We start from the raw sequence: 8644 nt of genomic DNA, 5'->3' as shown, positions 1-8644 counted from the left end.
TTATAAAAATTCCAAAAATCAGATTTGTTTTTATAGTTACTTTAGTTTGAAATACTCTAAATAAAAGTTGTAAGAAACAATTGAGAAAGATTTTTAGTAATCAGATTATTTAATATGTAATTATATTATATACTGCTTTTGTATATTCTAAAGATTATTTAATTAATAACTCTAATTTAATACTTGAAGAATTAGTAAAACTCAAAAATGCTATACAAAGGGATACTTAAATATAAATAAAAGCAATTAGATTTAAATTACAAAGTCTAAAGGATAATAATACTTTTGAGATTATAAATAGAACTATATCTATAAGCCGAAAGTTATTGAGGAATAGATATATTCTAAGAAATAAATTAGATTAATTTGGTAGATTAGCTAAAAGAAAAGTAAGATTAGTAATTAAAGAGTATCTTCAAAGATATAGAATAAACTTCTAAGAGATCTTTATTGGTATAATAAGATATTCAATATTGTATACTTTACTAGCTAAAGCTACTATAAAAGATTTGAAGATTAATAATATAAATGTTGATACTACCTTCTTGAATAATGAACTAATAGATATAGAAATTCTTATAAAAGTATCAGAATTCTTCAAAGAAATCTTTCTTAAAATCAGATTCAAAAACAAATTATACCTCAAATTGAAAAAATCACTTTATAAATTAAAACAAATATCAAGAGTTTAATAAATTATTATCCAAAGATTCTTTAAAAAGATTGGATTTGAAGAATTTATAGTAAATCCTAATCTCTTTATAGAAAAAGGAATATATATTCTACTATATATAAATAATCTATTAATAATAAAAAACTATATTAATATGAATTTAATAAAAAAAACAATCTCAAGTAAATGGAAATATAAAGATTTAAATGAAACTAGTATATTTCTAGATATTCAAATAAAATGTAATTAATAGGATTGATTATTTAAGATATATTAGTCGAATTATATAAAAAAGATTTTATATAGATTTGGAATTAATCTTTTTGATATCAAGAATTTGCTTTTTTCTTTAGATATAGTAATTCGAGATATAGAGAAAGAAAAGCTATTATATGAAAACAATAAAACTCTTTATTTATAAATTGTTGGTAGTATTATTTACTTTTTTAATTGTATATAATCAAATATAATATATACTATAAACCAACTTATTTATATTATACATACACTAAGGGAAAGTTATTTAGTACTTATAAAATATTTACTTTAATATCTTATTAATATATATTCAATTAATATAATTTATTCAAATCGATTTAATATACTTTTATACAAATATTGAATTTATATAAATTTAACATAAGAATCTTCAATTAATAAGAAATCTATCCAAGAAATAGTTTTTATTAAATATAATAATACTATAGTGTAATCTTTAATAAAACAGAAATCAATATCTTTCTATATAATAAAAACTGAAATTATAATAATAAATAAAGGTATAAAAGAATTAGTTTGAATAAAAAAGCTAATAAAAGATTTAAATAAAAGCTTTAAGAAAAAACCCTTTATTCTAATATTATATTATAATAATATAAATAGAGTTAATTAAATACAAAAGAATAAGTTTTATAGTAAGGTAAAGTATATTAATATTTAATAATATTATATTTAGAAAGATATAGTTAATATAAAAAGATTATATATTTATTAGAAGTAAACAGTAAGTTATATATAATAAGTAATATATTGAATATATATATTAAATCTATATATTCAGGAATCCTAAAGAAAGAGTTTTATAATAGTATGTATATATTATATATATATTATACATATAAATTCTAATATCTTTTTTATAATAGAAATCTATTATCTAAATTATATAAACTTTATATATATATATATATTTATAAAGAATCTTATTAATTCCTATAATAATATTAATATTTTAGTATTATCTATGGTTTCTATATTTCTAATGGAATTTAATAATTTTATAATCTAATATTGTATTGTAGTATAAGAGTATTCTTTTATTTGAATTCTGTTTTTCTTGTTTATATTAAATGAAATCTAATCTATTATAAAGAGATATAGTAGTACAAATTCAATTTACTTTTATAAAATCTTTTTTGTGTATATATTAATAGATTGCTTTAGATTTATTATCTTCGAATTATATGGTTATTTTTTTAGTATAGTAAACAACCCAAATCTAATTTTATATAAATAAACCTTTAGATTATTTGTTACCCTATATAGTTTTCCTTTAAATAGTCAATTTGGTCAATTTGGTTAATTGATTTGGTCAATTTATAATAAATCGATTAATTCAATTAATTTATATGATTTTCGATAAATTTGATGGGTTTGGTAATTATAATGAATCTTATAATATTAATAAAATTAAAGAGTTAGGTGAACTTAGTGATTTTGATTAATTTTGGGTAAATTATTTAATTTGATTAATTTAATTAATTAATTTAGTTAATTTAGTTAATAAAGAATTAAATTAATCAAATCAACTAAAATATAGAATATAATTGAATTCAGGATTAGTATTTATTGATATTCTTTGATATACTTACTTTTAGTATTCCAGATTTAATCCTAGATTTTTTTTATGAGTTATAAAGTTAGAGTATATAAATTGTTTTATAAGGATATTAGCTATCTACTTAATTCCTGGAATTCATATAATATATAGCCTTTTTGTATTGATTATATTTTTTCAAATATAATATTATCAAATATCGATATACTTTATTTTATTATAAAACTTGTTTTTTTGTATTTAATTGATTTCATTTGTATTGTTGTAATATAATATTGGAATAAAGAACTTTTCCTTAGAGCATTTATTCAAATCTTTAATTAGTTTTTTTATTCAAGCTAATTCTTTTACATTTTTATTTGCTATTATAATCTTAGCTTTTATTGTATAAAGAAATATCGATTTCTGTTTTGTTGAAAACTATACTATAATATTACTATATCTAATAAAAGCTATTCTTTAAACAGATTTCCTATCAACTGAAAATCCCTATATTGAGTTTATATAAACTTAATATTTATATAAAAGTATATTAAATCGATTTAAATAGATTATATTAATTGAATATATATTAGTAAAATATTAAAGCAAGTATTTTATAAGTATTAAATAACTTTCCCTTAATATATATATAATATAAATGAATTGGCCTATAGTATATGCTATATCGAATTATATATAATTAGAGAAATAAATAATATTATCAACAATTTGGAAATAAAGAGTTTTATTGTTTTTGTATAATAACTCTTCTTTTTTTATATCTCGAATTATTATATTTAGAGGTAGGGGTAAATTCTTGGTATTAAAAAGATTAATTCCAAATTTGTATAAGATTTTCTTTGTATAATTTAATTAGTATATTTTAAATAATCAATTTTATTGATAGTATTTTATTTGAATATCTAGGAATATATTGGTTTTATTTAAATCTTTATATTTCCATTTACTTGAAATTATCTTTTTTATTGAATTTATATTAATATGATTTCCTATTATTAATAGATTATTTATATATAATAAAATATATATTTTCTTTCTTATAAAAAGATTTGGATTTGCTATAAATTCCTTAAGTTCAATCTTTTTGAAAAATCTTCAAATAATAGTCTACCAAACTTTTAATGTTTGTTTTAATTTATAAAATAATTTTTTTAATTTAAAATATAATTTGTTTTTGAGTTTGATTTTAAGAAAGATTTCTTTGAAAAATTCTAATATTTCTATAAGGATTTCTATATTCATTAATTTACTATTTAAAAAAGCAATATTAATATTTATATTATTGATCTTTAAATCTTTTATAATAATTTTAATTAATAAAATATATAATGTTGAATATTTTACTATATTGGTAAAGGTTTTTTAAAAATCTATTTCATATTTTTAAAAATATTCCTTAATTATTAGTTTTACTTTTCTTTTAGTTAATCTACCAAATTAATTTAATTTATTTTTTAGAATATATCTACTATTTAATAGTTTTCAATTTATAGATATAGTTTTATTTATAATCTTAAAGGTATTATTATTCTTTAAACTTTGTAATTCAGATTTAATTATTTTCATTTATATTTGAATATTTTCTTATATAGTATCTTTAAGTTCTATTAATTTTTCAAATATTGAATTAGAGTTATTAACTAAATAGTCTTCAGAATATACAGAAGTAATATATAATACAATTATATACTAAATAATTTGATTATTAAAGATTTTTTTAATTGTTTTTTATAACTTTTATTCAAAGTATTTCAAACCAAAATAATTATTGAAATAAATCTAATTCTTAAAATCTTTATAATTACTTATTGTTGGAATTCACATGTGTAGTACGTGTGTGGCACGTGCATATCATTATAAAACTCCTTTTTTGGGATTTCCGGATATATAAATTCAATATATATATTTAATATATTACTTATTATATATAATTTGCTATCTACTTTTAATAGGTTATAAACGCTATGTTATTATAAACTTTATTTTATACCTCTATATCCCCTGAATCTTGAATTCTTATTTTTTTATAGCTATCCCTACTCTTGATATCATAACAAGCAAGACTACTATTGATACAGTTTAAATAAAATGGGGAATATTAATTACTTTTAATGATTATAACTGGATAGATTTTTATAAAGCTATTTGAACTATTATAATAGCAGCATCTATATTATCTCTATATACAGAGAGAAGTGTAAGATTAGTAAGCAATCGAGCCGATATTATCGAATAGAATAGAAAAGTAGGAATTATATTCTCTATTATCAATTCCTGTATTATTCCTATATATTGCTTTCAATTTATATATATAATTGATATAGAAAACATTACAGAAACCTAAGCGAAACTCTTAATATTCAATAATAATACAAATCTTCAACATATTCAGAATCTCTGGCAATAATTCGCCCACAAGTAATTCGATTCTAAAATAAAAACAATTTAATTCTTTTTCAATCAACTCCTCAATTATCAATATAAATTATTTATAATAATACAATCTCTATTCGAAATAGAGATTTATTCTTATCTTTTGAATACACTGCTAAATATAAAAATCTGGTAAATATAATAAAACTTTATTATATTATTAAATATGAATATACAAGATACACTATATATTCTATAATAAACTAAAAGAATTTCTTAAAATATAATAAGTTATTTAATAATAGTTAATATTGTGTAAGGAAATATAAGAGAAAGAGATAATAAAAGAGCTTAAGAAAGAAACGAAAAAGGATATAGAGAATATTATGGAAATGAAAGAAAATATATATCTGAAAAAGGTTATATTACTTTACCAAATTCTAACAAAGCTATTAAAACTGAATCTTATATTTGTAAATTCTATAAAAAAAAAGAATACTAATAAAATACTTGCTAGGAGTATAATAAAGTTAAAAAAGCTTTATATTCAAATAAAAAGATTAAAAATGATAATTTTGTATAAATAGTTATAATAAATGAATATATTGATTTCTTCTATTCTTATATTATAATATATACTAAAGTCCAAAATAATATATGGATTCTTAATTCAAAAGCTTCTTATTATTTTACTAGTTTCATTGAAAATCTCTTTAATATTATATAATGGGATATTCCACAAAAAATCAAAATTACAAATAATATATATTCTATAAGTATTATATATAAAATAACTATTATTAAAAACTTTATATTAAGAAATATCTAATATATTAAGGATTTTCGGAATAATCAATTCATTTCAATTAGAATATTTGTTAAAACAAATCAAAAAGTTATTTTCGAAAGAGATTCAATATTATACTAGAAAAATGGTTAGTTAGAAATAGCTATAAGATATATTAATAGTAGTTATATTATTCAATAATTATTTATTTAATAAGTATATATAATTGATATAGATTTAGAAATAGAAGAGATTAATATAAATAATAATAAAGCTGAGATTATATATTATTATTTAGATTATCTCAATTATAATTAAATGAATAAGCTAAAAAAAACTTCAAATGAATTGCATTATACTAAAAGAAAGAAAAGTGCTAATCAAAAAGCTTGTAAGTCTTACTTTGTAAAAAGGATAAATAAGTATTTCAATAAATACATAGTTATTCATATACTTATAAAACTATAACACTTATATATAAATCTATTAGAAATTCAAGAATCTTCTGAAAATAGAAATAGATATTTTATTACAATTGTTGATAATATAATAAAAAGAATTTAGCTTAGATTTATAAAAAATAAATCTGTAGAAATTATTATATCTATATTAATAAATCTTATTAATTAGATTAAGAAAGAGTTTAATTGTAAGGTTATTATTATTAGAGTAAATAATAGAAAGAGTGAATTTGGTATATCTTTTTAAATAGAGATTGGAAAGAAAGAATTAATATTCGAATCCTTATTTCCTAAAAAGCATTTTATAAATAAAATAGCTAAAAAGAAGATTTAAGATATTAGTATTATAGTAAGATCACTATTAAGCGAATTAGGTATTAAGTCTAATATATAGGAACTTATTATTAAATATACTGTATATTTAAAGAATAGATTATTTACTAAAGTATTATCTTTTGGAAAGACAAAAACGCTCTTTATAGTAATAATGCTATACGAGGCTATATATAGTAGATAGCCTGATTTTAAAAAGCTTAGGATATTTGGTTGTAAAGTATAAACTAGAAACCTCTAGTAATCAGGTTTGATAACTAAGAAATTCGAGTTTAGAATATTCAAAAGAGAGTATATTATGATTAGAATGGATGGAAATAATATTTATTGCCTCCTTAATTTTTATATCAAAACTATTATTAGAATAGTAGATACTAACTTCAATAAATATAGATATTTATTTAAAAAACTTAAAGAAAAGAGTATTTCAGAACTACCTGGAATAAAAAGGAAAAGGAAATCTTATCTATATAATTTACAAAAAACTACAAAAAGAAGAATACAATTGGTAGTATAAGAAGATATATACAAAGATATATATATCAATAAGTAAATAGAAGCTCAAATCTAAAAAGAGTGAGAGAAAGCTCGAATCTATTCTTCGCGAATACTACAACAACAACAACTATAGGAAACTAAACACCCTATACAAAATATACAAATATCTTTATTTTCAAGATAAAGAATACAAATAGTTGTAGAAATTCCAAGAGTTAGATCTATTCTAATAGCTATTCTGGTCTGAGATGCTCTAAATGAGAGTTGCAAGAAACAATTGAGAAAGATCTTTAGTAATTAGATTATTTAGTATATAATTACACTACATACTACCTTCGTATATCCTGAAGATTATTCAATTAGTAATTCTAATTCAATACTTAAAGAATTAATAGAACTCGAAAACGTTATATAAGGGAATGCTCAAGTATAAATAAAAGTAATCAAATCTGAATTACAGAGTTTAAAGAATAATAATATCTTTGAGATTATAAATAAAGCTATATCTATAGGCCAAAAACTATTAAATAGTAAATATATTTTGAAAAATAAACTAAATCAATTCAATAGATTAACTAGAAAAAAAGCAAAATTAGTAATCAAGAAGTATCTTTAAAGATATAAAATAAACTTTCAAAAAACCTTTACTAATATAATAAGATATTCAATATTATGTACTTTACTAATCAAAGCTATTATAAAAGATTTAGAAATTAATAATATAAATATTAATATTACTTTCTTGAATGATAAGTTAATGGATACAGAAATCCTTATAGAAGTATTAGAATTTTTCAAAGAAATCTTTCTTGAAATCAGATTCAAAAGCAAATTATACCTCAAATTGAAAAAGTCACTTTATAGATTAAAATAAATGTTAAAAGTTTAGTAAATTATTGTTCAAAGATTCTTCAAAAAGATTAGATTTAAGGAATCTATAATAAATTCAAATCTCTTTATAAAAAAGGGAGTATATATTTTATTATATATAGATAATCTATTAATAATAGGAAATCGCATTAATGTGAATTTAATAAAAAAGATGATTTCAAGTAAATGAAAATATAAAGATTTAGATAAAATCAGTATATTTCTAGACATTTAGATAGAGTATTATTAATAGAATTAATCATTTAAAATATATTAATCAAATTATATAAAGAAGATTTTATATAGATTTGGAATTGATTTCTTTAATATTAAGAATTTGCTTTTATTTTTAGGTATAGTAATTCGAGATATAGAGAAAAAAGAGTTATTATATAAAGATGATAAGATTTTTTATCTTTAAATTGTTGGTAGTATTATTTATTCCTTTAATTATATATAATTCAATATAGTATATATTATAGGCTAGTTTGTTTATATTATATATATACTAGGGGAAAGTTATTTAATGCTTACAAAATATTTGCTTTAATATTTTACTGATATATATTTAATTGGTATAGTTTATTCAAATCGACTTAATATGCTTTTATATGAATATTGAGTTTATATAGATTCGATATAGGGATCTTCAGCTAATAGAAAATCTATTCAAAAAGTAGTTTTTATTAGATATAGTGATATTATAGTATAGTTTTCAATAAAATAGAAATCGATATTTCTCTATATAATGGAAGCTAAAATTATAATAGTAAATAAGAATATAAAAGAATTAATTTGAATAGAAAAGT

The sequence above is a fragment of the Botrytis fragariae genome (genome assembly GCF_013461495.1).
Source record: "Botrytis fragariae strain BVB16 chromosome Unknown tig00000797, whole genome shotgun sequence".
NCBI lineage: Eukaryota > Fungi > Ascomycota > Leotiomycetes > Helotiales > Sclerotiniaceae > Botrytis > Botrytis fragariae.
This window is presented reverse-complemented; position numbering follows the sequence as displayed.